We start from the raw sequence: 20,991 nt of genomic DNA on the forward strand, positions 1-20,991 counted from the left end.
GATAGGCTAAAACATGGACCTCTCTCTGTGCTGCACATAAAATTGCTCCAATGCTAACAGCTCAGCTGCACAACTTAGGAGTTGTTGGGAAAATGTTTCTCTTGATGGAGTTACACAAGCAGTTTCTACCCGTTTCCAGTCCTTGTAATAAGCTTGGCTATACATTAGATTAGATTTAACTTTGTCATTGCACAAGTACTGAGACAAGGAAATGCAGTTTAGCATCTAACCAAAAGTGCAAAAAGCAGTTACGTTCAGTTATGTACATATGTATAGAGGTAATATATAAATAACATTAAGGGGCAGATATGAATACGCTAAAATATATACAAGATGAGCATGTGCAGCAGTTACGGAAGGCAGTGCAAAAAGTAATGCTATCACTGTGTTGTAAAGTTTAGCAAGGTGACAGCTGAAGGGAAGAAGCTGTTCCTGAATCTGCTGGTCCTGGAACAGAGAGTCCTTTAACACCTCACAGAGAGGAGAAGGGTGAACAGTGGCCAGGATGAGAGGTGTCTGATGATGCGGCGCGTCCTCTGCAGACACCACTTGAGCTGGACAGCCTCAATGGTGGGGAATGGAGAACCGGTGATGCGTTGGGCAGTTCACCACCCTCTGCAGTGGTTTCTGGTCCGAGACACAGCAGTTGCCATATCATACTGAGATGCAGGTGGTAAAGATGCTCTTGATGATGCAGCAGTAGATGTTCATCAGAATCTCAGGAGACAGATGGACTTTCTTCAGTTTCCTCAGGAAGAAAAGACGCAGGTGTGCCTTCTTGATCAGAGTTAACATGTTGAGGGTCCAAGAGAGATCCTCAGAGATGTGGACACCCAGAAACTTGAAGTTGAAGACACACTCAACCTCTGTCCCGTTGATATGGATGGGGGACACGGCGGAAGTCATTAAGGCTCGCTGCAGTGGAGTGTTTTGGCATGGCACAATGGAGGTGGTTTTAAAGCACATTTGGGCAGCTGCTTGGGCAAGTGTGGTATGTTTTTAAATGTTGTGTTATAGAGTTCAGGGAACTGTGAAACAGAGTATGGCCCAATTCCAATCCGCTACACCCTCAGCTTTATTGGCCAGGAATTTGAATCTGGTTTGAAGTTGCTCTCATTGTACATACACAGAAGTAGACATAAATACAGCTAAAAACAAGGACAACAAGCCATCATGAAGTTGGAACAGGTTGTGATGCCAGGGTGTGATGAAACTGCAGTGATGTTTCCTACTCGTTTCCTGACTCTGGACGTGTATAATTCCAGCATGCAGGGCAGGTCGGCACCGATGATCTTTTCCGCAGTCCTGAATGTCCGTTGTAGTCTGTTCCTGTCCTTGTTGGTGGCCGATCCAAACCAGACAGTGATGGATGTGGAGAGAACAGACTGGATTGTTGCAGAGTAGAACTGGATCAACAGCTCCTCAGGCAGGTTGAACCTCCTGAGCTGGCGTAGGAAGTACATCCTCTGCTGGACCTTTTTGATGATGGTGTCGATGTTGGATGCCCACTTCATGTCATGGGAGATTGTGGATTCCCGAAACCTGAAGGTATCCACAGCAGACAGTGTTGTTGAATATGGTGATGGGGGGCAGTGTCAGGGGGGTCAACCTGTCATCTCCACAGTTTTGAGCGTGCTCAGCTCCAGATTGTTCTGACCACACTAGAGGGCTAGCTGTTCAACCTCCTGTTTATACACAGACTCGTCATTATCCCGGATGAGGCTGATGACTGTTGTGTCGTCTGCAAACTTCAGGAGATTGACAGATGGTCTCCTGAGGTGCAGTCGTTGGTGTAGAGGGAGTAGAGCAGTGGGGAGAGCACACCCCCCTGGGGTGCGCCATTGTTGATTGTCTGGGTGCTGGATGTGATGTTCCCCAGCTTCACCTGCTGCTTCTGGTCTGTCAGGAAGTTTGTGATCCACTGACAGGTGGGGGCTAGGACAGTAAGCTGGGTGAGTTTAGTGTGAAGGATGTCTGGGATGATGGTGTTGAATGCCGAGCTGAAGTCCACAAACAGGATCATTGCATATGTTGAGGTTGAGGTGTTGCAGGATGTAATGCAGTCCTATGTTGACTGCATCATCTACTGACCTGTTTGCCCGGTAGGCAAACTGAAGGGGCCCAGCAGGGGTCCTGTGATGTCCTTCAGGTGGGTCAGCACCAGTCTTTCAAAGGACTTCATGACTGTAGACGTCAGAGTGACGGGTCTGTAGTCATTTAATCCTGTGATGGAGGGTTTTTTGGGGACAGGGACTATTGTGGAGCGTTTGAAGCAGGAGGGGACTTCATACAGCTCCAGTGATCTGTTGAAGATCTGTGTGAAGATCAGAATCAGAAATACTTTATTGATCCCCGTAGGGAAACTCTTTGTTACAGTAGCTCGCCTTTAAGTTAGTGCACACAGGAGAAAGTACTAGCAAACAACTATAAACACTATAAAACAGGTCAGAAATAAATTAAGTATCATGTCGGTATAAGTATAAGATAAACTAAGTGTCGAGTACCAAGTGGGTTTACTGGTTGATGGTGAAGTACAGTATAAAATACAATGTCACTAATTATGTAATAAATAATAGTAATAAGCAGAGGTGCATGTACTGTCGAGAGTTATTGAGGTATATAGTATCAGTAACAATAAATAAGAAAAACTAACAAGGGAAAACTAATATTGCACGGGAGTAGTAAACAGAATATTGCACAATTATTATTAATTATGGCGGAGATGTAATGCTCAATGTCCAGTTTAGTGACCTAGGGTCAAACAGACTAACCCTTAGAGGGAGGAGTTAAATAGTTTGATGGCCACAGGCAGGAATGACTTCCTGTGGCGCTCTGTGGTGCTTTTTGGTGGGATGAGTCTTCCGCTGAAGGTGCTCCTTTGCTTGACCAGCACGTCATGGAGCGGGTGGGAGACACTGTCCAAGATGGCGTGTAGTTTGGCCAGCATCCTCCTCTCTGACACCACTGCCAGAGAGTCCAGCTCCACCCCCACAATGTCACTGGCCTTACGGATCAGTTTATTGAGTCTGTTGGCGTCCGCTACCTTTAGCATGCTGCCCCAGCATGCAGCATACAGGATAGCACTGGCCACCACAGACTCATAGAACATCTTCAGCATTGTCCGGCAGATGTTGAAGGACCTCAGCCTCCTCAGAAAATCGAGGCGGCTCTGGCCCTTCCTGTAAACAGCCTGAGTGTTCTTGGTCCAGTCCAGTTTGTTATCTAAGTGTACTCCCAGGTACTTGTAGTCCTCCACAATGTCCACACTGACCCCCTGGATGGAAACTAGGGTCACTGGTGTCTTGGCCCTCTGTAGATCTACAACCAGCTCCTTTGACTTTGTCGCATTGAGCTGCAGATGGTTCTGCTCGCACCATGAAACAAAGTTACCCACCACAGCCCTGTATTCCGTCTCATCACCACCGCTGATACATCCCACCACAGCAGAGTCATCAGAAAACTTCTGGAGGTGGCAGGACTCTGTGTGGTGGCTGAAGTCCGTGGTGTAGATGGTGAAGAGGAAGGGAGAGAGGACAGTCCCCTGAGGGGCCCCAGTGTTGCTGACCACGCTGTCTGACACACAGTGCTGCAGGTGCATGTGCTGTGGTCTGCCAGTCAGGTAGTCCACAATCCAGGACACAAGGGGGGCGTCCACCTGCATCGCTGCCAGCTGCTCTCCCAGCAGGGCAGGCCGGATGGTGTTGAAAGCACTGGAGAAGTCAAAAAACATGATCCTCACCGTGCTTGCCGGTCTGTCCAGGTGGGTGTGGATGCAGTTAAGCAGGTAGATGATGGCGTCCTCAACTCCCAGCCGAGGCTGGTAGGCGAACTGAAGGGGGTCCAGGAGGGGTCTGACCATGGGCCGCAGCTGTTCCAGCACTAGTCTCTCCAGGGTCTTCATTATGTGGGAGGTCAGTGCCACCGGTCTATAGTCCTTGGAGCCACTGGGGCGTGGCATCTTCGGGGCACAGGAACGAGGCAAGATGTCTTCCACAGAATGGGGACCCTTTGAAGACTCAGGCTCAGGTTGAAGACATGTTGAAGGACTCCACAAAGCTGGGGGGCCAGCACAGACTTTCAGGCAGGAGGGTGATATGCCGTCTGGTCCTGGTGCCATCCTGATCTTCACGCATCCTCTTCGCAGATGGGGGGTCAGTGGTGAGGGGTGTGAGTGTAGGCATGTCAAACCTACAATAAAACACATTCAGATCGTCAGCCAGTTGGTGATTTGCCACAGTGTGGGGGGATGTTTTTTCTGTTGCTGGTTATTTCCTTCAGGCCTCTCCACACTGACACAGGGTCATTGGCTAAAAACCTGTTTTCCAACTTCTCAGTGTAGCTCCTCTTGGCTACCCTGATCTCCTTCGTCAGTGTGTTTCTGGCCTACAGGAATCTGTCCCCACTTCTGTAGGCCTCCTCCTTGGCCTGACGAAGCTGCCTGAGTTTTGCAGTAAACCAGGGTTTGTTCTTCTTGTTGTTGTATGTGCAAAAGGTTTTAGTCGGCACAGACATTTTTTGTCCTCACAAAAAATGATGTAAGATATCACAGTGTAGGCTGCAGCCCAAAAAAAACAACACTCCAGTCAGTGCAGTCAAAGCAGGCCTGTAATTCCAGCTTTGCCTCGTTGGTTCATCTCCTCACAGTCCTAACCACAGGCGGAGCAGATTTTAGTTTCTGCCTGTATGTTGGGAGAAGATGAACCAGACAGTGATCAGAGAGTCCCAAAGCTGCACGGGGTTGCATTGGTTGTGCTTTGAAAGGTCAGTGGCAACCAAGATCAAAGTTGAAATAATTTGAACATTGAGTGCAGCGATCGGTGGTAATTTCGAGCAGTGCGCCACGCCAAGGGTTGTGCTTCCACCTAGTTGGGGGTCATTGCTCTCCCCGCAGGAAAACAATGGCACAGCCAGCGCAAAGCAGTTTTACCACTAATCATGTGTGGGGGGCCTTTACATGCATTAATCCTGCTCAGTGCAGCACACACATTGGTGGGGAAGAATGTGAGGGACGGGTGGTCTGCAGGGAGCACAGCCTTGACTGCCGCCTCCTGGTTGTCCCTGTCAAAGTGGGCATAAAATCTGTTAAATTCATCAGGGAAGGAGGTGTGGCTGGTTGGTGGGGTGGTGTTGGTTGGTTTGTAATCCATGATGGCCTGGGTGCCTTGCCACATGCGTTGAAGTTGTTTTTGACATGCTCCTTAATTCTTAGCTTGCGGCTGCGCTTGGCCCTTCTGATGCCCCTCTTCAGGTAAGCCCTGGATGAACTGCGCATCACCTGATATAAAAATAGTGTTGCGTGCCTTCAGGAGTAGGCGGACCTTTGTATGCCTCAGCCATTTTGGTGTAAACATGGTCCAAGGTCTTGTCTCCTCTAGTGGGGACAGGAGACATCCTGGTAGAATTTGGGGAGTACGGTCTTCAGGTTGGTGTGGTTGAAGTCACCTGCAACAATAAAGGCTGCCTCCAGGTGTATGGTCTGTTGTTTGCTAATGGCAACATGCAGTTCTTTCATAGCAAGTTTAGCATTAGCATCAGGGGGATATATGCTGCCGTCACAACAGTAGATGTAAACTCTATGGGGAGACAGAAAGGTCTAACCATGAGGTATTCTAGGTCAACAGAGAAGTGACTCAATTGTAGCAGTGACAATGCACCAAGCTTTGTTTACATAAATGCACAGTCCCCCACCTCTGGTCTTATCAGATTCATCAGCTGTTCTATCCACCCTGTGGACGTAGCACCCCATTAGCTCAATGGTGCTATTGGGAACGCCGCTGTTGTGCCGTGTTTCTGAGAAAATTATGATGTTGCAGTCCATATTCCTTTTTTAAGTGGAGATCTGCAGCCGCAGCTCATCCATTTTGTACGCCAGGAACCAAACATTGGCCAAGAAAATGCTGCGTAGAGATAGACGATGAGGAGTTAGCCTTAGCCTAGCCCTTACCCCTCCCTCATTTAAGATCTCGATGCCGCCTGTGAGCACTTCCGGCTGGCAGAGGCGATTTGGTAGCCTCCAATGTCTTGGCAATCCCTGAGATGATCCAGAGATCACTGATAAAGTTGTCCGAGTTATGAGATCCAATGTCCAAAAGATCTTGTCTCCTGTATGATATGAAGCAAGACTGTTCTGAGTGAACAGACTGGAAACAAATAGGCGGATAACTACTAATTTGCAGAATCTGTGCCATCTTTTAGAACAACATGGACCTATATTTATATCGGACACAAGCGAAAGCGGAAATTGATATTGATCTTATCTGATTGTTGTTAAGAAACATGCAAATTTCCCAAAATGTTAGACTACCTATTACAATTACTATACCTTACAATTAAACTTGTATTGTTGGAATTTGTATGGTTGTTTCTTGTTTGTTTATACATTTTGAATGTTTCTTTTGTACAGACTGTGACAACAAATTTCTTCTATAGAGGACAATAAAGAATCAATCTGAATCTAATCTATACATACATATAAAAATGTCAAATTTATTTAATAGGGAATGTCCAAGAAGCTTACTTTAGCACTACTCCTGGTCATTTTAAAATTTGCCTGCGGGTTTACTCTTCTTGTGCTCCAACTAAGTGATATGGGCCAGAGAAAAACAGATGTGCTTGTCACCATATTATCAAGCAGGAAAAAAAAGACGAGGCCACCCATCTGAAAGGAACCCACTGCAATATTCCTAAAGTCAAATAATTCATCCGATCCAGCCCAAGCCATTTGTCTGTGTCAGAGTTTATGCGATGCTCCCAAACATTTTGCCTAGCCCCCCAACTTTCCTGTCTCCCATCCTTGAAAGCCAAATCAATCAAGCTTCCCCATGCAGGAAAGTGCTGAAATAAAGAGACAATGAAGTGGAATGAGCACAAGCAGGATTGATAGCATTAAGAGGATTTGGGACAGCTTGTGAGGAATTTTCTGGGCTGCAGTTTTTTGGGGTGAAGTAGCACACTCCAGTCCACACTGCTGAATAGGAGTTATGCAGATAAATGGAGTCAAAGCAATGTAATCATATATTCAGGCCCTGGGAAGTAGCTGGCGCTGGTCTGATGGACGATTGCCTATCTTCATTTCTAGGAGCTAGAAAGACAAAGGTCTGCTGCATAACGTAATCGATCATTTTTCTCTCTGCTTTCAGGGCGAGTCAGAGGCTCTGACAAACTCTGAATACAGATTGTTGAATGCTTTTTTTTTTTTTTTAAATCACACTGAAGATTACTTGAACTGACTTATTCAATCTTTTCATATGCAGACAGAGAAATATAAGATGGGATGTCGTCATAAACAAGCTTTCATCTTGGCAATACTGTTATATCTCACTCAAAATCCAAATAAGTAACAAAGCTACAATATTTGATTTGATTTTCTCTTTGATCGGGTCAGCTTGTGTCCCTACAGCACACACATGATGCAAAAATCTCCACTGATTGATAAACACACTGCTGTTGGTTTATTAATATTACATCAAAGCACAAACAGATGATTTGAAACAGTAGCAGGTCTGTTAAAAGCAGATATCCACCCTGTCATGTTCTGCTCATTCAAGAGAAAAAAAGAAGAGGGCATCCAAATTGAAGGGCAAGCTCTTTTTATTCAAAGTCACAACGACAGTGGCAGATTAGAAAATCCGAGTGCTTTCTTGGCCAGCTTTACCAATGGTCATGGCAGTCCTTGAACACAATTTGATAGACTTGGACATCTGGACCAATGTCAAAGAGTACTTGGCAAGGCAGATACTTTATTGTCCAGAGGTGAAAATGGACATTTCTGGCTGTTGTTCAGGCATTTAATTTCTAGGAGAAACACAAGCATCTGTTGTCAAGTTCATTTTTCAAATTGGTAGAAGCTTATTAGCAAATTATAGAGAGCTAGTGCAACCAAAGCTCCATGGAGATGCAGGGATGCTCTGTCAGGCTTTGAGATTTGTTTCAGTAATGTTAATTACTTTGATACTACTCAGATAGAAGGGAGAAAAATCTGACTTTGAAGTATAAGGTGGATAAGAAATAGAATTATTTCACACCATTTTCTCCACTTTATGCAAAATCTGGGCTTCTGACAAAACAAAGCTCAGCTGTCGTCCGTCTCTTTCTCTGCACTAATCGACTTTTATCTGCGGGACTTTTTGCCTTTGATCTCACACAGTTAGCAGCAGACTGCTCCTCAGTGTGAGCTTCTGACAAAATGGGTTAAGCATATGGTAACACAGTGGGATTTTGGGTAATTTAGCCCCCTTCATAACGATCACTCTGCATGAGAATGAAGCCTTGACAGAAGAGGTGAGGAAAATGGGCTCAAGAAACTCGTGTTACTCAAACATGGCCGTCGCTGATGAACGCTGTGGCCTCCGACTAAGCCAGCTGAGTCCTACAACACTGTGGACATCTGTAAACACACCAAGCATGCTTCTCATTACCCTATATTATTATGATCAATATTTTGGGTACCCCTTTAATATATCAGAATCAGAAATACTTTATTGATCCCCGAGGGGAAACTCTATTGCTACAGCAGCTCACTATCACGTCAGTGCACACAGGAATAGAAGTAAGCAAAAAATATAATACACTGTAATACAGGTCAGAAAATAAATTAAGTACCAAGTGGGTACAAGTATAACATAAAATAAGTGTGAAGTACAAAGCGGGTTTACCGGTTAATGATAATAATATGCTATAAGGTAATAGTGCATTAACTGCCAAGTTAAGTGTAGCTTATTAAGATTATAATGAGACAGAGAATATCGCACAGCAGTAATATAGGTATGAATAAATATCAATAAATAGGGAATTTAAAGCTCCCTTTATAAATGGGGTTTATAAATCGTAACTAACAAAATCATTAGTTACAACATACAAACCATTTATTAACTTTATTAACTAATAAAGCCAATAGTTACACCTTAAACCACCTAAGTGTTCATTTGGTCATATAACTCCATGCTTTATAGATCTAAGCTATTAATAATGAATGCTGTTTATACTTTCTTTTTGATAATAACACATTTAGAAATATTTGCAATCCATTAATAAATATGTAAAAATGTAAAACTAACAATTTTAATAACCTAATTCTAAACTTCATTGTAGAGTTAATGTTGTTCTGTTCATTCACTGTCCCTCCTCTGCCTCACATGAGTGGCAAGCAAATGTTACTTTTGAGGCATTAAACAGCCTTACCTTTATACATGATGGACATCTATGGTGTTGGATCTCCACACATTTCTTCTCAGATGGTTTGGTGATCTGTTCAGCACAGCCCAACAGTTTTCTCCATCTTGAGAGAGAACAATAATAGCGTAGTTTACTGATAAGACAGTCAGACATGCCATGGGTCAAATGGAGAGCGCATTTTAGGACCCCTGAAATGGAGTACAAGGTATTGCCTTTGTGAATTCACACAGAACAATATCAAATATTGTATTTTTTCCCAAATATAAAAAGGTAGGTCAAATTAAAAAAAAGTGACAGCCCTATTAGAAAGTGGTATCCACATCATTTTGGAATAACGACTCATTACTTTTCAGTGTTCTAACAGTGAAAACCAAATAAAAAGCATGGACAAGAATTATGACCTCCCAGGTGATTCTCCAAACACCCAGGCCTGTTGAAGTTCAGTGGCCCATGGATGGAGCAGGTGGCCACTGTCACACACTGAGGTAACAGATTGACTCAGTTCTCAGGACCTAGGCTATTGTCACCAGGTCTGGACACTGCTCAACCCCAGTGTCATCTGGAGACATTTTCACCAAGATGAATCCTATTTTCAAAGTATGGATCGAACTTTAATGACAAAGGCATTAAATGGGCTAATAGAATTCTAATTAAAATGCTAAGATTTTGATCTTCAGTTGAGGATGTGAGTGAAAGGAAAAGGCGTATTACTTATGTATCTACATTCATCTATCAGAACATTAATCTTTAAAGCTATGCTTAAATTACAAAGCATCACTATGCAACAAAAGTAGTGTAGAGGGATGTGTGCGGTAGTGTTCAGAAGTGGAAAGTAAGTACTCAAGTTCCCTATGTACTACTTTTGAGGTACTTTTGTGCGTCGACTCACATTTTATATGGAAATATTACTTTTTACTCCACTATATTTTTTATCTATTTATAGTTACTAGTTACTTTGCAGATTAAGATTTCAAGTACATTTGATCAGCTCATAAAATATGATGCATATCTAGAAACTAACCTACCCAACAGTGTTTTGACTCAAAAACAGAGCAGGAAGGATTCAAAATGAGGCTTACTTGAACACAACAGGCAAACAAGACTGCTGGACTGCTTTGGCTATGATAGGTATATACACTGAGAGGCTAATTAGGGGGAATGAGGGTCAGGTGTGCAGGCAGGTGAGGGGCAGGTGACTGGGGAATAGCAGGAACAGACTGAGGACTAACATACTTTTACATTGGAAATTAGTCAATAAAATCGTACAAAATTTTTTTGGTTGTCTTGTGTTTGACCCCATTTTAAGATATGTGCTTATTCACATTTAGTTCTCATTTATTCTACAACATTAGTTTTTATAAACTTTTATTCTTGAATAAAATTGGTACACGTAACATTTCAAAGCATTCCAGCTACAATATTAAATGCATCTATTGGCACTAAAACACATCAATAATAATACATCATCATATGTATATAATGATATAACATTCAGAAAGGGGCCATTCTGCGTAATGCTAAAGCTAATGTACTTTTGTTTAAAGCTACATTAATGAATTATTAAAATTTTGTGATTGTTTTTTGGCCACTTAATAGCTGTTAACAGCATTGCTATATAATCATATTATAAAGTTGTTACAGCCAATGTGTTGTCTATTTACACATCCAACAGACTTGGAGATAAATTAGCATTCATTTGAAGTCTAGTGTCTGTCTGCCAGATAAATCTGTTACGGACAGAGTAGGCCAGAGACACCAAGATGGAGACACAGATGGTTTTATTGTACACAATGAAAACAAGCAGCGAGTAGAATAATGGATAATGGTCACTGATACCATCCTTTGCTTAGCGGGGTTGGAGATCAGAGGCTGGCTGGACACACACAAGACGGGAACTCAGGAGAGGAGAAAGCACTCTTGTCAAAAGGTTGGCATCTGAAACATTGTCTTGGAGGGCAGAGAGTAGTGTCCTTGTTGAAACGAGACCAGACACTGACTGAGGTGAGTGTTGTGTTTTTGTACTGGGGCTGGAGTGATGCAGATGGAGATCAGGTGTGTAATTGGCAACAGGTGTCCTGATTAGAATTCTGGTGAGGCAGTGCGTTGTGGTTTTGGGGTTGTGGAGCCTGGCGTGTCCGTGACAAAATGTAATGCTCTCCACGAACTCCTGAGGGAAATATCTTTCTCTTAAGCTGCTAAATGCTCCATTATTTTGACCAGTTAGTCGCTAACTTTGCCTGTCTGCTGTTTGGTGCTGAACGGGTAGTGCACAGTGGGTTTATCATAGCATTTTAACTGAAAACAGCTGCTTGCTGCGGAAAAGAAGTTGATGAGAGCAAAGATTGTATCCCAAAATACCAGAACAATTAGCTAAAAGAGGTTAAAACGTTCCGTAGAGCTGAGGGGAACTGCAGAGTTGGTGATAGTTCTCTGGGAGTTTGTAACTACAAGCAACCCATTTCCCAGTCATTTGATCCATTGTTAATATAGAATATTGATTATTTTACCTTTAAGTTAAATTTTAAATCCAGGACTTTAACTTAGGTACTACTTTGACTTTAGTAGACTTCTTCTTCCATCACTGACTGAGCCATTAACCTTACATGAAATGTGTCTTCTGCTGGGCTGGATTATCCATATATGGCATTGGGAGAGTGCCCGGGGACACCAGCCAATTTGCCGTGCTGGGTGGGACCAAATGATTAAGACATCTGTTCTACATCTATCTAGATGCAAACAGGTACAAAATTAACCATTGATACAATATATATGTACAAAGAAAAATAATTGCAATTGGGTGTAAGCCCCCCCAAAAAATCACAGTTGAGTCCACAATGGCGCAGTGCCGCCAATCTGCCATCAGATATCATATTAGACTAATTCAAAATGGACCTGGGTATTCCTGGGTGCTACAGTTCATTCATCAAATCAAGTCCTTTTGGTTATAAATGTTGTATCTGCCATTTCTGACCAAGAAAACAAAAAATACCATTTTGTTTGTGGATTTTGAAATGAAAATCAAATCACTATTCTATTTTCATTCTCTTAATTTCTGTGTAAAAAAAACAACAGAACAATTGAACAACCATAATTTCTACTAGCCTACACATTGCAATATATGGTCTCAATATGCTATTCCCTATACCATCACATTACCACACCTGGCGCTCTTTGATCATTCAGCTATCGAAATGGTTGCTTGCGACAGTCATTATTGAGCTTGCCTTATTTGGTATATGGGTGTGATGATTTTCCATTCTGTTATGGTTTTGCATGTAGGCTTACAGGCCATTTATGATGGAAAAAATGACATTTACCCATGTTGCATTGGGATGTGAGTTGCATTCATGCTAGTATGGCATTTGTAGGCCCATGTTCTATCTATGGTGTAAGGTTATTTGGTTGGGTCTTACATTTTTCTGTAGTCTGTTTTGAGCCTGTACTTTAGCTATAAGTTCATGTAAATCTATAATCTTACTCATAGTAAATTTCACTTTTTTTACGTGTAAAGTGGGGGGCACTTCAAGTGTGGTCACCCTAGGGCACCACACTATGTTAATCTGGGCCTGGTCTTCTGTAAGGTTACAAACAAATCCCAGTCCAGGACATCAGAACAACATCATTTTCATTTGTACCTTTTGATCATACCAAGCCCTGTCCTGTGTTCCTGGTTTTACCTTGCAACACATGCTTTAGCCAATCCTGCACCCTACAGAGTGGAGAAAATTAAATATAGAGGCATGAATGTCATGTCAAAGCTACTGTGGCTTTGCTAATGAATTTTCTGAAGGTTTCTTCTAGAAAGGAGCCTGCTCTGTTTTCCATGCTCATCTAAAAGTAAATACAGTGAGATATTTATCACCACTGCCAATCGATGTGTGATGAAGATGTGATGGTCCAGGCCTGGAAAGAAGGCTCTTAGGACTCCAGGTACAGGTCATCCATCTCGGGTAAGATGCTCCCATACTGGCCCCTCTCTCTGGGCCATTAGAGTTTGAGGGATCAATGTGAGCAGCCAGGGAGGAATCCATCCATCATGTCACCCACACAGCAGCATGCTCCAACCCCAATGGAGCTGGCTTCCTGAACCTCACCTAGCCCCACACCACAAATATAATTACAATCTGTTTCAGCCTCCTTACGCTAAACCAACCCTAAAGACATTCTCATCTCCCAGCCAGCACGGCTCCAAGGATGTTCACAGGTTGCCTCCACAAAGACAAATGAAGGAGAGCTGAAGACTTTAAATGTTCTACTTACAACTGGCTGTGGCAGAGATCAAATCCAAAAGGCAGTACAAATCAGGCAAACACATCCAAAGGCAATAGGAAAATAATCTGTAGTCCAAACTGTTCAGATGGAAAGTCCAAAGACCAGGCTAGGAACACAAGAAAACATGAGGAAAATGGGTGGGAAACTTGACACAGGCTGACAAAGACAAACTGGCAAAGAACAAAGGAAGAACACAGACATATACTCAGGTGAAGGGAGAAAACGAGACAAAGGTGAAACTAATCAGGGCAGGGCAAACAATAAAAACTGTCGAGAAAAGCAAACAAAGACAAAACCACAAAACCCCAACGACATTCAACACTAACTCATTTGCCATAATTCTTACTGTAAAAGTTAAGGCACTCAAATACTGGCATATTGTCAATGAGAACAAATAAATAACAAAAAGAAATAATCAGTAATGCTCCATCATAAGACTCTGACCTGTTGATAATTCCTGATCTGCAGCTTGTGCTCGTTTATACAGGGCAGGCACAACGGACTGACTAAAATGCATACGTGAAGGCACATTGTAGTAAAATAGTTTTTCTTGTTCAATAAAAGAATAATTTGTGTTCACTCAACATATCAAAAGCAAATCATTAGAAGAGTTTCAGTGTTATGCTGAACACAAAGCAATTTATCATGTTGATAAAAGGGAACCTTTACTTACAGTTTTATTGTCTCTATAAGATAGCCTTTACAATATAAAGGCATTATAATGCTGATGGACAACATGTTTATCACACTGTTTGAATTAAACAGTATATTCAACAGTGCTCCAAACACACTCTACATTCTCCATATGTACTGGGATTTAGTCAGTCAATCATACATAGATGGCTGCAGTCATGAGGAAGAGGAGGAGAAGCACATCCAGAGTTGTGACATGTCTCTGTGAATAAGGGAATTAACTCTGTGCTCATAAATATGTTGGCTGCAAAATTACTCATCCCATTCTAGGCAACCCATCTTTTCAAAATCCCCTTTTCTCTATGCAAACAAGAGCAATTCATTTGAATAATTCTCACTAAACCTGTCTCATCCACTTGTTTTCCCTTTGAGAGGCAATCACCCGTTGTCTGCTTGTAATTTATGACCACGGGTAAATCTGCTGTGATTTTACAGGGTTGCATTAGAATACACTCTTGTTATTGTGAAACATTATGGTAAATGGGGAAAAATACACTTTTTAATGGAAAAAGACAGGTGCTTTCCAAGGTGGATCCTCAGCCGTATGTGTTTCTGAGACACTAAAAGGAAGATGGATTATTTTGCACTGCCACTTATTCATTACCCACATTATACAAATAGTTTATCACTGTGAAATGTTTTTAAAAAGCTTTTGAACATTCCAGCACAGCCTCCCCACTGAATTAAGCTGCATCAAGACTCATGTTGTACTTTGCTTCTCTGAACAACTTGATTATCAAGTCAGTGAGCTTACAGTGCTGTATGTTGTTAGCCTTGTGAGATAATAAGGCCTATTACAACAATCACTTTCAGCATGTTTGAGTGAGTACCAGTCCTGGTAGAAAAGGTTTCAGTCGTAGTCATCTGGACACTGTTTTCAGAATCAAGACGTTTCGGCTCCCATCCGGAAGTCATTCTCAATTGTGAAAAAATGGGACGGGAACTAAAAATTTAAGCTACTCTGTGTTACAATAAGCCCTGCCCTCAGGAAGGAGTCTACCTGAGTATCTGTTAATAGCTAGTTTCACCTGAAACTGACCTAATAGTTTCCAAGATGGCCCAGTAATCAGTAATCAGGCCTATTGTTTTCTGGCTGCACCTACTTCATCACTGTTAAGTACCTGATTAGCATGTGATTGGCGTGACCAAGGTGAAACTTCTTGATTCTGAAAAGTGTCCAGATGACTACGACTGAAACCTTTTCTACGATGGAACACTCCTGGACGAATGAGGGACTACACCGTCTAGTACCAGTCCTGGATTATTATTGAGCACTTGCAAGTGCCTGCAGTCAGTGCTGGACAGAGCAAGTAATTACAACTCACATGCAGTCACTTTTGCATTTTTTTCTCCAACAGGTGGATCCTTGAAAGGTTTCAGAAATGAATGTGTCAGTCAGAGACACCAACAGGAAGGAATTCGCCATTTATAGCAATTGGTTGCAGCAACAAGGATTCTGTTGGAAGAACTATTCCCCCTTAAACACATATATGAACATTAGATCAATTAACAATATCAAAACCTTAGCACATAAAGAAGAGGGTGGGGTGGTGGAGGGGTCAGCGGCAGCAAATGCATTGACATGACCATATCAGTAGAGATGTCATCGCTGACATGTAGAGGACATCAGCATACTTGTGTTTCAATTAATAAGGCCTTGCTATTTGAGTTGCAGAGTTCTTCATGCCCATTCTGAACTGGGGGAAACTGTACCATGTACCTTAGTACTATATGATGATTATGATGTAATATATGTCTGTAGTATTTTTTTGTTGTTGTTGTTGTTTGGTTAAATGTTATGTTTATTTATGTATATGAAACAGTGTACTTCTTGCAAGCCGGATTTCAGAAAGATATTCTGATACTAAAGTGAAATCAAATCAAATTAAATAATGACCTGCAAAACAAAATGAAGTTAGAGACAAGTTCTACTTGCAGATATTATTAAAAATGACTTGTGAATGTTTTAATTAGTGTGTATTAGTGTGATGACTGCTTTGTGTGACTGAATTGTCTGATGTTGTATATGGAATTTCTTCTCAAATCTTTCCTGTAAAAGACATCTAGATCTCAATGAGATTTCCCGAATGAATAAAACTTAACTAACTGACTAAAAGCAAGATATATCAGGTTATCAGGTTGGCTGCACTGTACACCTGCATTATTATGATCAGACATTATTAGTCAGCTGGTATCCAAGCAGCTGATGAATGAGCCGGTGATGGACTCATATCCCACTAAGCTCTAATGACACATTTATGTCATATCAGAGTTATAGTAATCAGGCATGTGATTGGCAAAGGACAAAAAAGTAGGAAAATATACAGAGCGCAGAGCACAGCACAGGACATTTCATAACTTTTCAGAAATCTACTAGGGTCACAAGTTTGATCCATAGTGTTGATCAAGAACGGTGGACAGAAATACAACTCGCCCATGACAAAAGAAAATAACATAGACATATAGAAACATGGCGCCCGTTAAAACCTGCTCATACTTTTTTCCCTAGCAGCATAACTGTGTCGTTAGCTGGCGGCTAACAGCATGGCAAATAAACACAAACGTGCATGCTCACTTCATCTTGTAAAATATACTAAACACGCACATAATTCTGTGCGTCGTAGAAAAGGTTTCAGTCGTAGTCATCTACAGATAGAACACTCCTGTACGAATGAGGGACTACACCGTCATAATTCTGTGCGGTAAGTGAGCCCTGGTAAGTGTGCTGTCCACCGTTTCAGAATGTATAATTTTTCTTAGATTAGATTAAACTTTATTGTCATTACACATGCACAAGTACAAGGCAACGAAATGCACTTTAGGTCTAACCAGAAGTGCAATAAGCACGTGCAGGATATAAAGTGTGTGCGTAAATGCAGGATAGAGCAGTATTATGAAAATATTTTACAAGTGGTACCATGGACATTAAATACAGATGGCATTACTATAAACAGAAGTATACTGATGGATGCTCTCTACTGTGCAGCGATAGTTGAAGTAGAAGTTCACCAGGATAGCTTAGGATCCTACTTGATGGCGCTGACTATTTACTGCTGTTGCCCATTGGCACTTTAGACGCAGGTAATTAGTTTAACTTTAACAAACTTTTATATATCTGTGCAATTTAAACATTTAATAAGTTTTCTGCCTTGCGCAAACTGGATAGTCACACAAATAGTCAAACAAACTGAATGTAACATTCTTCCCTAGCAGCCCACATGTATCTGGAGGCTAACGGCTTCTTGTACTGTGAAGTACAAGCAGTACAAGCACAGTACAAGTACAAGCACAGCACAGCAAATAAACACAAATGTGCATACTCACTTTTTCTTGTAAAATACACCAAACAACCCATATGAATGTGACATTGTCCCTGAACGCTCACAAACTTTAAGTGCAGGAGGCTGTGAGGGCTCCAAACTCTATGAGGAGTGGGACAGCACTTTTTTCAAATAATATCTTGATATTTTTAGGCAAATATGCCGCAATATACAATATATATCTCGATATACACATTTTCTCTAGAATAACATACCTTAAATTCTCAAATAGTGATGCATTGCTGTAGATTAATCAGCAGTATATAAAGTTGTTAAAATTAGCTCAACCTTAAACATCTACAGCAGTAAAATACCATATACACATTAATGCAGCAGTAATATTAATCCAAAAACATGATATATAATGGTAAAACACTGACAGGGACCATTTTACTGCACAATGAGTACTTTAAGTAAATGTTGCTATTACACTCTTTTACCGTAGTAAGGATTAGAATGTAGAACTTTTACTTGTAGTGGAGTATTTCCAAAGTCGGGATGTGTGGCAAGACCTTTGCTACCGTGGGTTCCTTGTAATTGTGTTACCCTAGTTCCTTTGTTCCTATGCCTTGAGCAAATTCTCCCGTGACAACTGCCCGAGTGTGTGGAGTTTTGCTTTCAAGTCTAGGACGTACTGAACTTCATTTTTGCTTGGGTTCGGACCTTCCTCCCAGCTTTCTTTAACTAGGTCCAGAACCCCACATGGTTTATTGCCAAATAACGGTTCAAAGGGAGAAAATCCTGTGGAGGCCTGGGGTACCTCCCGCACTGCAAACAACAGAGGATCTATCCACCTATCCCAATTGCAGTCTTTCATCATCCCCTACATTCCCATGCACACATTTAATATCCACCCACGATGCCTCCACCAAAGCCCCATGTCGAACCACTGTGAATTCTCTGGTTAATAATAGGCCGCGTACAGCCTGAATCCACCATTGCCTGGTGTATACCCCTTTGGATTCTTACCGGAATGCTGTATGTCCCTCCTGGATTGGGAGAGGGTGTTGGAGAGCCAGCAACCTGAATCACCTGACCGACCTCAATGAGCAGGGACTCATGGTGGCAATGGCCAGGCTGCCCACACCTCCAACACTCCTGTCCCAGCATTTGAGGAACCCCCTGTGGGTTCTGAGCAGCACTGGTAGCAGCTGGAAGCTGAGGTGAAGAAAGAACAGAGGGAGGATTAGAGCCGGGAAGAGGGAGGGGACAAGTGGGTGTTGGGTGCTGGACATAGGGTGGACCGTTGTCCCTCTTCCGAGGACCCGGAGTTGGATGAGCGGCTGGGGGTCGACCCTTGAACCTTTGCTACCGTGGGTTCCTTAGCTTAAAGACAGACGCCATGGTACGTTTAACAGGTAACATATTTTGTTGACACGACTACTCACATACACAATCTTCCACAATAAACACAACATCACTCGAACCCATGCCTCTGGCTTGCCCAGCTTTGTTGCGCTGGTTGAGGTGTCTCTCTTTCTCACAGCAATCCATACAAAATACGTTTCACAGCCTCTCTGGCTGTCATACTTTGTCCGTGTGTGTGGCATTTCCAGGTCCAGCACGCTACTGCATATACAGGGGAGAGCATAATTAGTCAACGAGCCTCAACTGGGACAATTAGCTCTCCCTGGCACTGGTCACCTGAGCCACTCCCCCACCTGTCCCTCTCTGCACCTGACTGTTAACCATGCCCACCTCCACAGGATGGTATTAGTACTGCTTAAGTAATGGACCTGAATACTTCACCTCTGGTTAGCACACCCACAGCCTAACTGCACCTGTGTGTTATTGGCCCTTTAAGAACGGTGGTCTTGTGGGCAATCTGTGTGTGTGATGGAGTCCAGCGGGTTTGTTGTGAAAGTGAATCTTTCCCGGTGTGTGAGGGGTAGTTATGTTACTTTAGTCAGTCATAAAGTGTCTAGATAAAATCAGATTGCAGTATAATAGTTACTGAAAGCCTGTGTTGTGTTTGCTGCCATAGAAAATAAATAAAATGTCCCTGATTGTTACTAAAGCGTCTTCTTGTACTCTTCACAGCAGAGTTGAAGCTAGCTAGTTAGCAGCTACAAGTATGGTTAATGTCAATTAAAATAGCCTAAAACTGGAGGTCTCCCAAATACGTTTTGGAGCTGCGGAGCTGCAGAGCTGGAAGCTGCGGGTAGAGTAATCAGAGCGATCAGATGATTAATCACGTTTTCTCACAATGACTTGTAACGTTAGTGCAGCTAAGTTAGCTTTTCACCGTCTGGACAACTGCTGTGAAGAGAAGAAGACGCCGTAAGCTAGTAACGTTACAGAACGCTAAAGGGGACTTTTTATTTTTATTTCTCTGTGTCAGACACATTATCACCATAGACCATATAAAACAGGTGCTCACCTACTGGAAATACTCCGTTTGGTTTAGGCGAGGGGAGCAATAAAACAGCTTTTATTTAATGAGAAATCACAGGAAGCACATACAGCTTAGCTGGCTTCGAGCGCCAGCCTCATGTGTAAAATGTAGCGGCTCTGGATGAGAGGGGAGTTGACTGCTGGAAGTCTAAGACGTCTTATTTAAGTTTATGTTCTGCTTGTTCAACAGTTGTTTGATAAATTGCTGATTAAATACATTCGGACAGGATTTGAATTGCTATTTTATCTTATCTGGTGATTTTCCTTACTGGCTAAAACCTCTTTGGGTGGCGCCAAAAATTTCCCTATGCAGGAAAAACCCTGACATGTATAATGAACATAATGCATATAGAACTGGAGTGTCTGTTGTTTACTTCCTCTTTATATGTAAAAACAGTACTGGACTAAATCAACATATTTGGAAGCCACTATTGTGTCATCATAAGACAAACAGGTACACATACATATACTGATTAGCGTCGTGAGTTTATGATTAAAAAGAAAAGTGCCAGAATTCCATAACTACTAGAAGTAGTAATAAAAGGGACGGTTTGTACGTGCGTGTGCATGCTTGCATACGTGCACACGCCTATGTGCACTCCCTAACCCTGGAAAATGTCCGGACATGCCTGTAGGGCTTGCTCATGCCCCTCCTTGTGGGCATGTTTATCTGTGAGAAAATATAAGCACTGGTCACTAGTGTTCATTTCTTCACCCTATTTTCTGAGCAGCAAAGGACACCTAGCAGTCATGGCATCCGACAGACGTGGATCTCCCCGAAACCGCTGATGTTGTAAGTATGTCTATCAGGGCCAGACCAGGTGATACAGATGTGAATTTAGCCCCTTGCAAAGAGACGTCAGCAGGCCCCTCTAGAAAATCCGTCATCTCAGCCATCCTGGTCACTTCCATCATCTCTGCTACCCTGGTTACCTATCGGAACACCTCCTTCTCTATCGCCACCTCCTCCATCTCTGTTGGTCCGTACACCTCCAGCATCTCCACCAGTCCTACAGACTTACAAGAGGCCAGCAGAGACGTAGTTAGTGACCAGCTGCACGGTGTGCTGCCGGTGGTGTTCATAGACAGCGTTGAAATAGTTGTTTTTCATTTGCTCAATACTGTTTTGTACAATTAT

The 20,991-nt window shown here is 42.5% G+C and overlaps 2 long non-coding RNA genes across 3 annotated transcripts in view; one reads left to right on the top strand and one right to left on the bottom strand.

Moving 5' to 3' along the window:
* Window positions 1–16,034, top strand: part of LOC122862921 — a 28,254-nt gene extending 12,220 nt beyond the window's left edge. Inside the window, exon 4 of the long non-coding RNA XR_006374875.1 lies at window positions 15,498–16,034. This is a non-coding gene — a long non-coding RNA (uncharacterized LOC122862921). The remainder of the gene's footprint in view (window positions 1–15,497) is intronic.
* On the bottom strand, window positions 7,818–10,264 carry LOC122862920. 2 transcript variants are annotated; one of them, XR_006374874.1, is made up of 3 exons: window positions 10,254–10,264; window positions 9,181–9,277; window positions 7,818–8,386 (listed from the first exon to the last, which is right to left on the bottom strand). It is a non-coding gene; the product is annotated as an uncharacterized LOC122862920 (long non-coding RNA). The 2 variants fall into 2 exon arrangements; XR_006374873.1 differs by having other exon boundaries at window positions 10,200–10,264.
* Window positions 16,035–20,991: the final 4,957 nt, after the last annotated feature.

This window comes from Siniperca chuatsi, linkage group LG16 (genome assembly GCF_020085105.1).
Source record: "Siniperca chuatsi isolate FFG_IHB_CAS linkage group LG16, ASM2008510v1, whole genome shotgun sequence".
NCBI classification, from domain to species: Eukaryota; Metazoa; Chordata; class Actinopteri; order Centrarchiformes; family Sinipercidae; genus Siniperca; species Siniperca chuatsi.